Raw genomic sequence first — 15,375 nt, 5'->3', positions numbered from 1 at the left:
AAACGGGTAGTTATGCTCTCTGAGAAGCCGTACGGAAATAATAACGGCACCGGCAGAGGCAGCGTTAGAAGGTGGCGTTTCCTGAGTGACCGCTGTGATCACCGGCTTCTGCCAAGCATGCTACCAAACTGAGTCACTTAATCCTCACAGTGCCCGAAACCCTGTGAGGTGGGGATTACTGTTATGCCCAATGAACAGACGAGGAGCCAGGCCCCAAGACTTGACTTCAAGTAACTTTGCCCAGGGTCACGAAACAGTCACCCAAGACCTCCGTTTAATATTAAAGAGTCGATGAAAGATACGAAGCTTTGCTGTGGTGGAACGGAGCAGAGCAAACCAGGAACTCCCCAGACACCCCTGAGAGGCCCCCCACTCCATTACATTCCATGGGTCTGGAACTGCCAAACCTGCAGAGGCAGCTAGAAACCCGGAAGGTCTTGTAAGTAAGAGAAGGGAAACTTCAGTTACCAAAAAAAAAAAAAAAAAGAAAGAAAGAAAAAAAAACAAAGTCTCTTTTTTTTCTCATGTTTAAAAACAATAAAAGTTTTAGGGTTCACAAAAATCTGTTCCATTTCATCTAACATATGAAGTCCGTCCCATGGGATACCTAAACAACACCTTAAGTGTCTTCAAAGCTGAGACGCTTGTCTTTCCAACTATTCGGGAGCCTGAGGCAGGAGGACTACAAGTTCAAGTCTCTCCATACTCACACTACAGAGTGAGTTCAAGGCCAGCCTGGTCAGCTTACTGAGACCCTGCCTCAAAATGAAAAGAGAAAAGGGTGTACCATAGTGGTAGTGTGCTTGCCTAGCACTAGGGGAACCATGTTTTAATTTTAGGTAACCCCAAATGACTCATTTTAATACTGATACTATGATGGGGAGACCCCACAAAGCCAAAGCCTCTGAGAAATCCTCAGACTCTCATTGTCCAGGCCACCCACATTTAAACTCATAGGTGAGCTGGCCGTTGGGCCTCCTTCTGACTCCCGGTCATAGAGACGCTGTTTGCTTAAGGACTGGGCACACCCACGGGTTTCTCTTTCAGCTGTCATCTTCCCAGAATCCCCCACACAGAGCCTCCGAGAGACTGGTGCTTCAAACAAGAAATGAAAGGGAAATGACTTTGCAATAATTTAAAGCGTTACATAAGCAATGACAAGACACTGGCAGACACTTAGGTTGCTTTGTTAGCTTGGAAAAAAAAAAAAAAACGTTTGGAGAGACTTCAGTCTCATCATACGGTTTCTGCCATGGTGATTCTAGAATGGGCCCTGGTTAATGGAAGGCTGTGGCTAATTTTACGAACTGAGGAGTCTGGCTAGAACATGGTTTCTTGCAGTCCTTCAACAGAACACAAGGCAAGATTCTCAAATGGGGGTATCATGGTCATAGGGTCTCTTATCCCTGCCCCTGAGAGGAATTCCGAAATATTAAAATGCATTTTATTGGGGGGGGATGGGATTTGTATAATAATCAGTACTCTCTGTGGTCCAAAGACAGAAAGTCCAGTTTACCTTGGGATTAGAAGCTCACATATTCCCTCTGAAGGGTCAGCGGTGGACTCTGTCGAAATAAATTGATCACCAGGAGAGAAGGCAAGTGGAGACAGTCCTAGCCATGTGTGTATGAGAGCCACGTGATACAAGAGACCCCAGAGAGGGTCACGTGGTTCAGGTGGAACATGCCCTCTTCAAAGAGAGGCGGTGGGAGCTGTAGACATGTCCTTGGGGAGGGTTTTTGTGATGATCTTCGGGGAAGTGAGTAGACCCTAAGAGCCTAGGACAGAGTGTCTCTGGGCACCAAGTGTGGCATATGGGGTTCCGTATCTTCCTTTGCTGGCAGGCTTTCAATCTTCCTGCATGACTGAAATATCGGAGAGAAGAATTGCAACTGGGCTCCTAGTGGGCACATCAGACCCCAGCAAAGGGGTCACTTCAGGGAGACCTTCTCTGCTTTTACTGGTTTCCAGGTTCAAGCTGAAAACCACACATTTTAGGGTGTGTGTGTGTTCATGTGGATACACGCATGTGTGCATATCGAGGCCAGAGACAAGCCTCACCTGCGAGTCTTCGAGCATTGCCGTCCTTTTTATTTTATTTTATTTTCGAGACAGGGCTCCTCACTGGTCCGGAATCCGCCGAGTCGGCTGGCCCCTTACACTGATGAGCTAAGCTGTCTCTCCAGTGTGTGCTCTCTTCCTTCTAAGCCACAACCCTAGTGGGTGGGCCTTTATCTGTCTTGTAGTCGGGGTGAAGGTGGCACTGAATTCAGAATCTGCCTGCTTTTCTCTCCACCCTGGTTTCAGTCTCTAAGGCGTCTTCATGGAGGAGGATTCCACATTCCACCCCTCCCTGCTCCAGGCTCGACTCTTTGAATGTGTGGTTCTAACTCATGGGGCTGTTTGAGAGGCTATAAAACCCTTCAGAAGGTGGAGCCCACCTGTCTGGACGAAGCAGGCCACTGAGAGGGAGGTGCCCTGGTTAGACTGTGGAGTGCCCTCTGCAGGCTCAGGTATGGCAACATCAGCCCCCTACCCGTCGGTCGTGTCATCTCAGGAGGTTGTGAAAGCTTCAGGTGACAGAGTCACACTGGAGGAAGTGGTTCGATATAGGAGGGCCTTGAGATTTTACAGCCCAACCCTACCTCCTTTTTCCTCCCTGCTTCCCGAACAGCAGATACAGCTCCACCAGTCAACCCCACACTGTCACCACACGGCATCCCCACTCTGATGGACTGTGTCGCCCTGAACTGTGATCTGAAACAAACCCTCTGCTTCTCTCAGTCGCTGTGACAAACGCAATGACAGAAATGAACCCGGGGAGGAAGGGGCTTAATTCCATCTTCTAACTTAGAATCAAGGACAGCCAGGGCAGGAGCTCAGGCAGGAACAGTTGCAGGGACCATGGAGGAACGCAGCTTATTGGCTTCTTCTCTGGGGCTTGCTCAGTTACTTTTTAACATAGCCCAGGCCCACCTGCATAGGGATGGCGATGCCCACAGTGAGCTTCAACCCAGTAGAAGCACTTTCTCAGCTGAGGTTCGTTCTTCCCAGGTATACCAAGTGGACAGCTGCCAGTAACAGTAACCATGATACTCTTTAATGTTGATTCTTGAAAAGTATTTGGTCACAGCGACAAGGCTAGTGTCTAATAAAGAGGGATTAGTATCTTATCCCTGTCCTACATGTCGTGTGTTCTGCGTCCTGGCACGTAACATGTAAACAAGCCACACCACTGTGGACAGAGCTAATCCTGCCACTCTTACCCGCCATGGTGGACTAAAACACTCCCAGAAGTGAGCCAAAATGAACTCCCTTTCCTGAAGCTGTGTCTGTGGTATTTTTCTGTCACAGCCAAAAGATGCATAAAAAACCACTCGCCTGGGTTCAGAGCATTGGGAATTGCAGGGACAATGTTTGTTTTCCACCAAAGTACCAAACGGTCCAAAGACATTCTGTAGCCGTGACTGTCAACATCAGGTTAAGAACCCACCTCTGAGATTCCTATGGCTGAGAACAGGGAGCCGAGAACAGCCCCTGGATTTCAGTGTTCTACGTGTCCTGTGACCAGAGTGGGCCAGCTCCTCTTGAGCCCTGTGAACGAGCAATAGAGATGGGGACCTCTCCATCAGAAAGCCCAAACTAAGGTGTCATAAATCAGAGCCAGCACAGCAGACACCGGGAAAGGGAGAGAGAGAGAGAGAGAGAGAGAGAGAGAGAGAGAGAGAGAGAGAGAGAGAGAGACCTCCTGCTACATCTCCTCAATACCAAGGAAGTTAAAGCTTGATTTCCATTCTGTTAAAGTTTCACCGTGCCATACAACGAAAACTTTTAAATGAATTTTTCAAATGGCTCCAAGCCTGCCTGTCTTGGGCTTAAAACTTTGGAGAATACTGGTGGAAAATTTGTTATCGTTTTCTTAAACACATGCAAATTTGTACCTTTTGGCTCTCTCTGAAGAAACATGACAATTTGGAGCCTGAATTAGTCCCGAAAAGAAGCTGGTCCCGAATGCCTTCTGTGGCCGCACCTGGACGCTTCCGTACAGCAAGAAGCAACGCGGGCACCCAGCGTTTGTCAATGCTGAGCCGAGCTGACGGCACAGCTGATTAAACCCACGGCAGAAAAAGTGTTTAAACTTTAATTAATCAGCCAATGAGCAAAACTGAGCTCTGTACCACCAATAAAGCCTTGTACCCCACTCACCACCTGCCCCCTCCACACATGTACACCCCACTCACATCCTACACACAGAGAACTCAATGGAAACGCATCTCCTATGGCATTTGGGATACCATTAAGAATTTAATCAACAAAATAATTGAACTATTTTTTATTTCTTTATTTTTATTTATTTTTTTTGCAATTTCATGCCAATGAACAGCCTCAGTGGTTACAAGTTTCACTTCAGATTGGAATGGAATCTGAAGGAAAGAAAACAGTCAAAATGACACAGCTGTGTTGTCCTGACTTCTCGAGGAGGGACAACACCTCCTGGCAACGTGACCAGCCTGGCTTCAGAATAACTTTCATTTCTCTTACATGACGGGACAGCTAAATTCCACAGATGAATATTTCTGACTGCTCCTTACAGGTAGAACATAGTGGTAGTGGCTGAGAGAGTGCCGGGGACTGCTAACCCAGGAGTCCTGGCCCTGTGCTTTCCTGAATTCTATGTGAAGACACGGGGAAGCTTGATATAAAGTAAAATACAGCAAATGTTAGCTTTCCTTCTGCTGCTGTGATACAGCAGGAAGAGATGTTTATGTTGGTGGCAAAGGTTTCAGTGGTCCCTGGTGTAGACAGAGACTGTAATTTTGTTGTCCAGCCACCACCCAGATCCAAATAATCACAGAAAAACTATTATATATATATATACACACATATACATATACATATATATATATATATATATCATAACACTGACCAATGGCTCAGGCATATTCATAGCTACTAGCTAGCTCTTACATCTTAAATTAGCCCATTTCTATTATTTTATATTTTACCACGAGACTTGTGGTTTGTTACTTCACATTTTGCTTCTTGGACGGCTACATGGCGTCTGCCTGACTCCACCTTCTTTTTCCCTGCTTTCAGTTTAGTTTCCCGCCTAGCTCTATTCTGCCCTGTCATAGGCCAAAGCAGCTTCTTTATTAACCAATGATAATAAAACATATTCACAGCATACAGAGGGGAACCCCACATCATCCTGGCCCTGTTGCCTCTAGTCCCAAAGTGGGGTGGTATGCCACATCAGGAAACATATGTTGTGATAAAGCTGATAACATCGTGATGCCCAGGAAACAAAGCCAGAGACAGGAAGAGACCAGAGTCCCAATAGCCCCATTATTAGCACACCATGTGACTTAACGTCTTTCTATGAGGCCCCACTCCCAAGCAAGATACCACCAGTTCCCAATAGCACTAGAGGCCAGCAGTGAAGCCTTTAGCATGTGACATCTTTGGATGACAAAGGCCTTGGGTGTGTGTGACAGGCTTAGTAATATAATCCGGGAAAGTAGAATGATCCAGGGTTTGTGAGTGTAGGTGTGACCCGGCCTGCTTTCCACGGGTGTCATCTCAGATAATGCTGTACCATTCTCCCTTCTCCTCCTCCTCCTCCCCTTTCTCCTCTTCTGTCAGGTGTTCTATCTCTTAGGTGCTTGGAGCCCTACAATATGTCACTTCCTGCTCTGTCACCTGAAGAAGACAGCTCAGATGCTCAAGGCTGCTCTGATCGTCGTCTCTCCATCAATCTTCTCTCCACATAATCATTGGGGCTGCTCTGCTTTGAACTTGCTCCAATTTGTCTCCATTTTCCTGGGACTGAGTTGTCTTAAAACGCAACTGGGTTCCCACTCAGAGCGCTAGCCTTGCCCGGAGGACGCAGAATTCCGTGTGGGGAGGGGGATTGTGGCAGAGAACGCAGCTGCAGTCAGTCGGTCTCCAGGTTCCTAAGAGGCCATTTCTCACGGGTCCAGAGGAGACCTGTTTGGTATTTTTAGCATTCGATTGTCAGGCTGTGGCGTTAGAAAGTTTGTGATCGTATTACGTATTCCGGAAAGTCATATTGCTGGTGGCGTGCGGCTGTATTGATAGCCGAGTAACTGCTTGTTCTGGTGTCCACCTTGTGGAGACTTTTCCTCCTTCTGGGTACCGAAGGCAAATGGGAGAGGAACACCTGCTGGGCCCACCTGCCTGTACTGAGCTGGAGCCTGCCACCTGCAGCCTTTCGCACGAGCGCCCTCTGCTGGCTGGATGCACCGCTTGTTGGGCACGTTGGGAAGCCAAACCTGTCCTTCACCCCAACAGACAGTCCTGGCTCCAGCCGAGGGAAACATTGTTCCCATTTTAAAGACTGGATTATTGAGCCCGTGAGAAATGCTAATGTAGTCTACAGCCAACAAGGGATAAAGGATGGGAAGGGAGCAGCAGTGCCCGTAACAATAGCCAAATGGACATTGCCATCCGGCTTTAGATTCCCCAGGGCTGGAGACCTCCAATTTTAATGATGCTGCGCCAGGAGCGGCAGGGACACTGGTTGGCCCGTCTTGCTGCCTGGCTGGAAAGCAGTGGCCTTCGGCTCTGCCATGCAGTTGCACACTTCTCAGTCCACATGGCCCCCACTGGCTTGCACAGTGAACTCTGGTTTAGTCCATCCTGTAAGGGTCACAAAACCTTGTGAGAAGCCGGGCGGTGGTGGCACACTCCTTTAATCAATCCCAGCACTCGGGAGGCAGAGGCAGGCGGATCTCTGGGAGTTCGAGGCCAGCCTGGTCTACAGGACAGGCACCAAAGCTACAGAGAAACCCTGTCTCGAAAAACAAAAAAAACAAAAAAAACAAAAACAAAAAAAACCTTGTGAGATTACTCTTGGCTTCTCCTTACCTTTGCGCAGCAATAATGGCAGTAGTAGTAGTAAAATTTAAAAGCTGAGGTCGAAGGAAGTTACATAAGTCTGATTCACACTGGAAAGGAGAAAGACTTTGGTTTCCATGACCTCCAACAAGGCTGCCTCTGGCAGGCCAGAGTCTTCCTCCAGGAACAAGGAGGTACCCTTCCTCCCTTTGTAGGAAAACAACTGGACGAAAGGCTAGTGTGGACGCAGCACTTTGCAGATGGGTGGCCTTCAGGTTTCTCTCAGGATGAACAGCTCTCTTTTATTCTGTACAAACTGGGTTTGTTTGCTTGTTTTTTTCTAAATACTGTGTGTCTAGGTTCAGAGCCTTTGACAATAAGTAGGGCATTTGCTTTAAGTATCTCTCAAGGCAGTGTGTTGGGGGGGGTGTGGGAGTGTATGGGTGTATGTGTGTGTGAATGGGTGTGGGGGGGAGTGAGTGGGTATGGGTTGATATATGTGGGGGGTATAGGCCAATGGGTGTGGGTGGGTGGGGGTGAGTGGGTATGGGTTGATGAGTGTGTGTATGTGTGTGTGTATGGGGGTGGGGTGAGTGGGTATGGGTTGACATGTGCGTGTATGTGTGTGTATGAGGGTGGGGGTGAGTGGGTATGGGTTGGTGTGTGTGTGTGTGTGTGTGTGTGTGTGTAGGCTGATGGGTGTGAGTGGCTACAGGTTGGTATATGTGTGTGAACTCAATTAGCCCCCAGGCCTCAGATGACACCCATTACGGCTCAGATTGAGAGACGGGGAATACAGTTATGATTTAGTACAGTTGGCAAAGGGACCGTTGAGTATGACCTGCACTTACTTGGTTTGATACACACAAAGCACGACATAATGGGGCTGGGGACACAGCTGGGTGAGTTAGCTCTTGTCTTGCAAGCATGAGGCCATGAGTTCCAATCCCCATAAGCCCATGTGTAAAAACTGGGTGTGCTGGAGAAATGGCTTGTTAGTTACTGTACTTGCTGGGTGTACTTTAGTCTCCAAGCACCCGCTTAAGCATTGGGCACTGCAGCCTACACCTATAACAATCCCTATACTCAACAGGTAGAGATCTCTGCCAATCACACACACAGGTACTTGCACACACAAATAAACCTGTACATAGTTAAACATGGCTATATGAATGTACACACACATAAACTTATTTTAAAACCCAGATAAGCAACGATATGACAATATTAATAATAATAAAATCAGCATGGACAGTCATAATCTTGTGCATAAATATCAAATTCCTATATTCTTTTGCAAAGCCCCTAACTCTGGCACATTAGTTTGGTTTGTACATGTCAGGGTTTGCTGGAATTGGGCTGTGGCCCCTTCCTTCCTACAGGCTGGCACCCAGTCATTCTCAGCAGCACCTGATTTTTGCATCGACCTTTTCTAATGCCTCCTTGAGCCCACATATCTATATCTATATTATCTATATCATGCAGTGTCACACTCATAAAGAAGATGAGCTGGGATCGGTGGTACACATTTGTAACTCTGGAGGCTAAAGCAAGAGAACCACGCTTTCTGAGCCTGCCTGAACTACAGAATAAGACCTTGTCTCCAAAGGCCAAAATATAAAAGGAAGGAAAAAGAAAAAGGAAATGAATTGTCTCTTGTCAAAAGTGAGAAGATGTGGGAAGAAATGTCAAACAACAGGAGAGCCATCTCCTCTAAGGGGTGAACACCTACATTAGACAGGACAGGGAGGCTTTTCAAGGCTTTTCAGTTCCTGCTGGGCACCCAAGTTCTCTCCTGCCCCAATCTGGACACTGTCCAGTCTTGTGTCCATTTGTCTGCCGTGTAGACTTGCTGGAGTCAACTTCACCTCACTGTAATGCATCCTCAGACTCAAAGCAAGCCTTGGGAACGAGAGCCACAGCTCCCTCAGCCCAGGTCCCACAGGAGCCAGATGCTTCCCAGGGAAGTCTGCTCTCATGAGATGAGCTCCCTCTGGGGCCTTCCTCTGAGAGACCAATTTCTCATCTCTCCAATGACCCAAAATTTCCAAGTACAAAATGTATTGAATTGCTGGATCATACTTTCCAAACACTGGTGTCTCATCCATGCATTCCTAGGTCCTTCCCTCTACCTATCTATCTATCTATCTATCTATCTATCTATCTATCTATCTATCTATCTATCTACCTATCTATCTATCTATCATCCGTCTATCTGTCATCTATCATCTGTCTATCATCTATCTATCTATCTATCATCTGTCTATTTATCATCTGTTTATCTTAATATATATCATCTGGCTATCTATCAATCATCTGGCTATCTATCTACCTATCTATCATCTATCTATCATCTACCTACCATCTATCTATCATCTGTGTGTGCACATAGAGGTCAGAACACAGCTTTTGGGAGTTGGTTCTCCTCTTCTACCTTGAGTGTCCACGGATTGAACTCAGGTCATCAGGCATGATAGAAAGTGGTTTTATCCACTGACCGATCTTGCTGTCACCTCCCCCCCCCCCACTTCCCTTCCATGCACACAAGGCTTTTTAAGCACAAGAGCAGCCTTAAGCCAGGTAGCAAGGAAAAAAGTCCTAGAAACTGAATGTCCCCAAACAGAAAGCCATTACTAGCATTCTGTTATTGCACTTACAAAGACCCAAGGATGGAACGGCCACCCTCATTTCTGATTGATTTTGTTTATTTTATTTATGTTTTAATAAATAAAGCTTGCCTAAATATCAGAAGGGCAAAGCTAAGCTACTAGAGGTCAGGGAGTGGTGGCACACACCTTTAATCCCAGGATTTTTGTGAAAGAAGCAGAAAGATCTCTGTGAGTTCAAGGCCACCCTGGGCTACACAAGATCAATGCCCAAAAAAGATCCAGGTGGTGGCAGTCTACACCCTTAATCCCAGACATAGGGAGTCATGTCTTTAATCCTAGCACGAGAGGGGATATAAAATGGGAGGAGAGAGAGGCTTAGTCTGCTTAGTCTGCAGTCATCCGGCCTTGGTTAGAGGTTAGACTTCTGTAATGGCTTGGTTGCTTTGCTTTTCTGGTTTTTGGGTTAAACCCCAATATCTAACTCTGGCTTTTTATTATTCATGCTACATTTTGGACTGGATTTCAAACTAAACAGTAGCAAGGAACACAATCTCCAACGAGTAGATCATGGTACCTACTTGCCTTGAACTGACAAAACCCAGATGTGTGTTGGTCATTCGCGGCCATTCCTCTTGTCTGGAAGTTGAACTCTGAGGAAGACCGAACACCCTAAGGTCTTAAGGGTCTCACCTAGAAAGGCTTAACTGGTCAGTTCACCTGTGTGGATGACTGTGACGGTTAGGTTTGAATTTGAAATGTCCCCTGTAGCCTCGCGCACTGAGGACTTGGTTGCCAGCTCAAGGGCATTTAGGAAGTGATTAGATCTGGAGGACGCTGGCCTGAGGGGTGAGCTAATCCCTTCATCTACAGCCATACAGTGTGCTGGCAGAATGGGGTGAGAGAAGGAGGCGGGGCTTGCTGGAGACAAGAATGACGTCACTAGAGCTACGCTGGTCATGCTGTATATCTGGGTCTCTTCCTTTAGTCTGCCTCTTGCTCACCTTGATCACCTACACTGCGTTTCTACCTTCATGACGTGTAAACAGAGACCTTACCGGCCACCCAGATGTCCCTTATCAGTGATATTCCTCCCAAGGGCAAGGCCAAGCCACCTGGGCTGATTCCTTCATGAGCTAAACAAACCTTTCTTTCTTTAACTCCTTCTTGTCAGTGGGATGATGAAAGCAAGCAGTCCACCTGGCTGTAAACTCCCAGTATCAAGCAAGGAACCTGTGCTGAGCCTCATCAAATTAGAGAACTGGGCTACATATGCCTAGTATTGCCTGTTCTTACACTTGCTCAAGGAAACCCAAAATCTGATTTATTTTAGTGACAACCTCTGACTTCCCAATAACAATGTCCAATAATTAATAACCCATATTTTATTTTTATGTCCTCCAAGCCGAGTTATGTATGCATGTAGACTTGGAATTGACCCGAAATTATTGGATGGATATGTCGGTTCTGGTTATGACTTCTTGCTTTTATTTATTCATTATTTATTCATTTACTTCATGGATTAGTGCTTTAGTTGCACATATGTATGTCTGCCATGTGCCCTCAGAGGCCAGAAGAGGGGGTTGAATCCCCTGGAACTGGGGTTATGGACACCTGGTCCCTCTACAAGAGCAGCAAGTGCCCTTACCCACCAAGTTCTTTCCCTCTCAATGATTTTCTTATTCTTGAAAGAGAGTGTTGAGTGATCTCGGAAGGCAGTCAGGGACAGTTATGGAGATCACACACACACAGCATAGAAGGCTGAGGTGACCGAGACAAGGGAATCAGATGCCTGTAAGATGAGCAACCTAAGGAGCCCAGCCGCGACCTTCTGATGAGTCTGTGAAAGCGATTCATTTTAATGGAAGCATCTACTTCCCCTGCAACCAAGTGACCGGTGTTGGCTAATTTCCCACCAGGAAACAGCTCTTAAAACTCTCCTACTTCTCCTGGAGCAACGTCTTTTAGGGTGACCATCGCAGAACAAATGACTACCATGAGCCAGGGAACACTTGGGAGTAAAAGGCCAGGGAGCATGTTCAGAATGTACGTGCATACACACTCACACTTGTGCTTGAAGGTTGTGGTTCAGAAGGTGTTAGTTCTACCTCTAAAAAGCATGCTCTCCTGATGGGAACAGCCATCCACTGAGTTACCTCTGAAGGTCCAGCTCCATTGGTTGGTTTAATTTTGTTTGGTTTCCTCCCATGTGAGGGTTGGCCCACTGACAGACCAGCCTGTCTTATTAATAAAGTTTTGTTGAAACCCAGCAATTTTTAGGGAAGGAGACCACTTGTTGATTCCTGGCTGCTCAGCCCCGAAATAATTGCACAGAAACTATATTGTTTAAATCACTGCTTGGCTCTAGCTTCTTATTGGCTAACTCTTACATCTTAATTTAACCCATCTCCATTAATCTGTGCATCTCCAAGTGGCTGTGGCTTACCGGGTAAAGTTCCCATCCTGCTCCAGTGGGGCTACATGGCTTCTCTCTAACTCTGCTTTTCTTCCTCCCAGCATTCCATTTAGTTTTCCCCACCTAGCTCTGTTCCACCCTATCAGGCCAAGCCAGTTTCTTTACTCATTAACCAATAAAAGCAACATATAGACAGGAGGACCTCCCACACCAAGCAATGACCATCATTTTCATCTGGTCCATGACTGCTGTCAGGCTAAGATGGCAGAGCTGAACAACTGTGGCCAAGTACAAAAGATGTACAAAGCTTAGGATTGCTTTTATGGTCCTTTAGAAGTGACATGCCAACTGTCCGCCAGATGCTGTGAGGCAACCACACGCCCCTGACATGTTGAACATCACAATTAGTGTCTTGTGAAGGAGCCTTGCAAGATGATATTAGGAACAAGGAACCAAAATGATGGAGGATGAAAGAGCGAATTAATCACCCAAGAGCAAACTCGTAAACTCATAGGGTGTTCTTTCTCCATCTCGGGGGAAGAAGGAACCCAATCCTCAGATTAGTAAGCATCTAGGAATCTGGATATTCCAAGGCAACCTTCACTCTTTCTAATGCTAGCAACTGTATTTAAAGACAAATACCTTTAGCCAAGTGTGGTGGTATATGCCTTTAATCCAAGCAGTCAGGGAGCACAGGCAGAGGCAGGAGGATCTCTGTGAATTTGAGGTTAGCCTGGTCTACATAGTGAGCTCCAGACCAGCCAGAGATAGATAGTGAAACCCTGGCTCAGAAGCATAAAGCGCCTCAGGACTGAGGAGAGGGCACCGTCTTTGTCAGTAAAGGTGCCTAACGAGCAAGCATAGGCCTGAGTTTGATTCCTAGCGTCTACTTTAAAAAGCCAGGCAGACCAGACCTGTCTGCTCTATCGTTGTGAGAAGGATGGAAAAGGAGGGTACCAGGAGCTCACGGTCCAACCAGCACAGCCAAAATAGCAATCTGCAGGTTGACTTCTCCTCTGCATAAAAAATTTAAGGAGTGGGAAGTACTAGAGGAAACTATCTACCTTTGGCCAATGGCTTCTATGTGTGCACTCGTGGACAAGTGTGCGCGCGCGCACACACACACACACACACACACACACACACACACAAACATGTGAGAACACACACAGAGAAATTCTTTATAGCTATGTATAGGGACCACCGTCACACAACGTCTATTTGTGGCACTTTTGGGATTTGTGGAGGGGGCAGTGTTTTTTACCTTCCTTGTTTCTGACCAGGTTATAGAATAGTGAACAGAGAACAGAGACTTTTGTGTCTGGGTCGTATAGGACTCTGGTTGCCAAAGGCTCGTTGCCGGGTCTAGTTAAGTGTCCGCCCCTTCTGCGTGTGCCTGCAGACCGTACCAACCACCTAAATCACTGCAATAATCACGGCTAGGGAGAGACAGAAAGGTTAAAAGTACCCTCACAATCACTTGCTTTTTCGCCCCCTCCTAAACGTGTTGAAGAGCAATATCATTCTGTAAAAACAATATGACCCCATTTCTAAAGCAATATTCATGCTAAGCCAGTCATCTGTTAAATATACCCAGCAGTTTGCATTATGATGAAGCTAAGCCAGAATTTCAATTATTTTCTGGACACATTTAAAATTATAATACTTTCCTGGCTTCTCGTTATAGTTCATCCAGATTACTCATGCCATCACGTCAATCTCTTGCAACTGCTAATGCCTTACAGATTCGTGGAGTTAGGCAAAATAAAAGAGTGACCGGGGCAATGACCTTCATGTGGGCAGTGTACTTCGAGGCATCTCTGTCCCTACGCATCCTGATGGCTTATGGTCAAATTTACTGCCAATGACACGTAGGCAACAAGAAATAAGAAATGGACGGCTCTCCCAATTTCCAGGAAAATGCTTGACTTTGTACTGGTATTCCCAGCGGTCCATCCGTCCCACAGATTTTACCTCTTCTGCCAAGTAACTTTAGAAGCCAGCCTTCACACACCCAGAGATGACGCTGCTACTTTAACCCCCTCTGGGACGTGGCTGTAAGCAACCTGTAAAATCCTCAACATTTCCACCTATCCCCCACACTCAGCGTTCATGCACACATGCCTTGTCCCAGACCAGAGGGGCAAGGCTGAGGAGAAGGCTCCATGAGCAAAAGTGCTGACCACACAGCGCAAATGACCTGAGCTGGGGTCTTCGGAGCCCATGTAAAAGCCAGACACCAGTGACACACCGTCTAGGAATCTCAGTGCCTACCAAAAGGGAGACAGCTGGGTGGGGAAGAGAAGAGACTCACAGTGTGTGAGCCAGCTCGCCTGGCATGCACTGCAGTAAAAAACAAGAGGCCGCATCCCAGACAAGGTGGAAAGTGAAAACCAACACCTGAGGTTGTCCTCTGACTCCCAAACAAATGGAGCAGAGGCATTTGCATGCTCACATGCACACACATACACGCATGCATGTGTGCACACACGCACAAATGTATTTTTTTAAAGAACAATTCCAGTTAATCAGCAGGAAATTACCGATATTCCCATCTACCAGCTCTTGAGTTGTGGGTCTTCCTGAGTAAGGCATGCTCCTTGAAGTCCCTCACCACCCACAAGACCTTGGCATGCCCTCCAAGAAATGTGGAATATGGCATGTGGTAGAGAATGCGCCTTTGTCTGTGTAGGACTGCCTATCCAAAGAAACCTAGTCTACAAGATCTTTTATCTACTCAAGTTGCCTTTGCAGTGACAAAGTAAATATAAGAAAACAAGAAATTTGACTTTTGTATGTTTTCTCTTAATGCATTGAGTTACATTGTCTAGCAAAAGAGCTGCTTAATGAGAAATATGAATCAATTAAAATGAAGTGAAACAGGAAAGTCCTTTCTCTCATCAAACGAGCCGCATAAGGGGCTCTGCAGCCACCAGAGGCTAGTGGCATGTGGAAGGGACAGGTCACACAATTAACCCCTTCATCATCATACACAAACTGCTAGGAAGTATTGACCAGAAGCTTTCAGTTAGTTGGGAAAGTCCATGTGAGGAGCCTTTCTGTCATCTGTCCCCTTGGGATCATTGCCGCTGGGGAAGTACTGGGTCCCATGGTCAGCACTCCACCATTTCACGGTGAATGATGGTTTCATCTTTTAAAGCAACCCAAATGTTACAGAATTGTCTGGGCTACGTCATGAATTTCAGGATTGTATAAGATTGGGGGAGGGGGAGGGAAATGGGAGGTGGTAGCGGGGAAGAGACAGAAATCTTTAATAAATAAATAAATAAATAATTTTTTTTAAAAAAAGAAAACGTAGGAACAAAAAAAAATCCAGAGAAATAATGTCTCAAAAGGCCAAAATGTAGCTGGGCCTGATGCGACACACCTGGAATCTAAATTCTCTGAGAGACAGCAGGATTGTTCCCAGTTCAAGGCAAGCCTAGCCTATATAAAAAATTCCAGGACAGCCAAGGCTCCATGAAATACTGTCTC

The 15,375-nt window shown here is 46.5% G+C and overlaps 1 protein-coding gene across 4 annotated transcripts in view; it reads left to right on the top strand.

The window, feature by feature from the left end:
* Window positions 1-15,375, top strand: part of Tshz2 (teashirt zinc finger homeobox 2) — a 441,124-nt gene that overhangs the window by 210,736 nt on the left and 215,013 nt on the right. The gene's annotated exons all lie outside the window — the stretch shown is intronic.

The sequence above is a fragment of the Microtus ochrogaster genome, linkage group LG8, assembly GCF_000317375.1.
Source record: "Microtus ochrogaster isolate Prairie Vole_2 linkage group LG8, MicOch1.0, whole genome shotgun sequence".
Classification (NCBI taxonomy): Eukaryota; Metazoa; Chordata; class Mammalia; order Rodentia; family Cricetidae; genus Microtus; species Microtus ochrogaster.
Note: the sequence above shows the minus strand (reverse complement) of the source record. Positions and strands in the feature narration are given on the sequence as shown.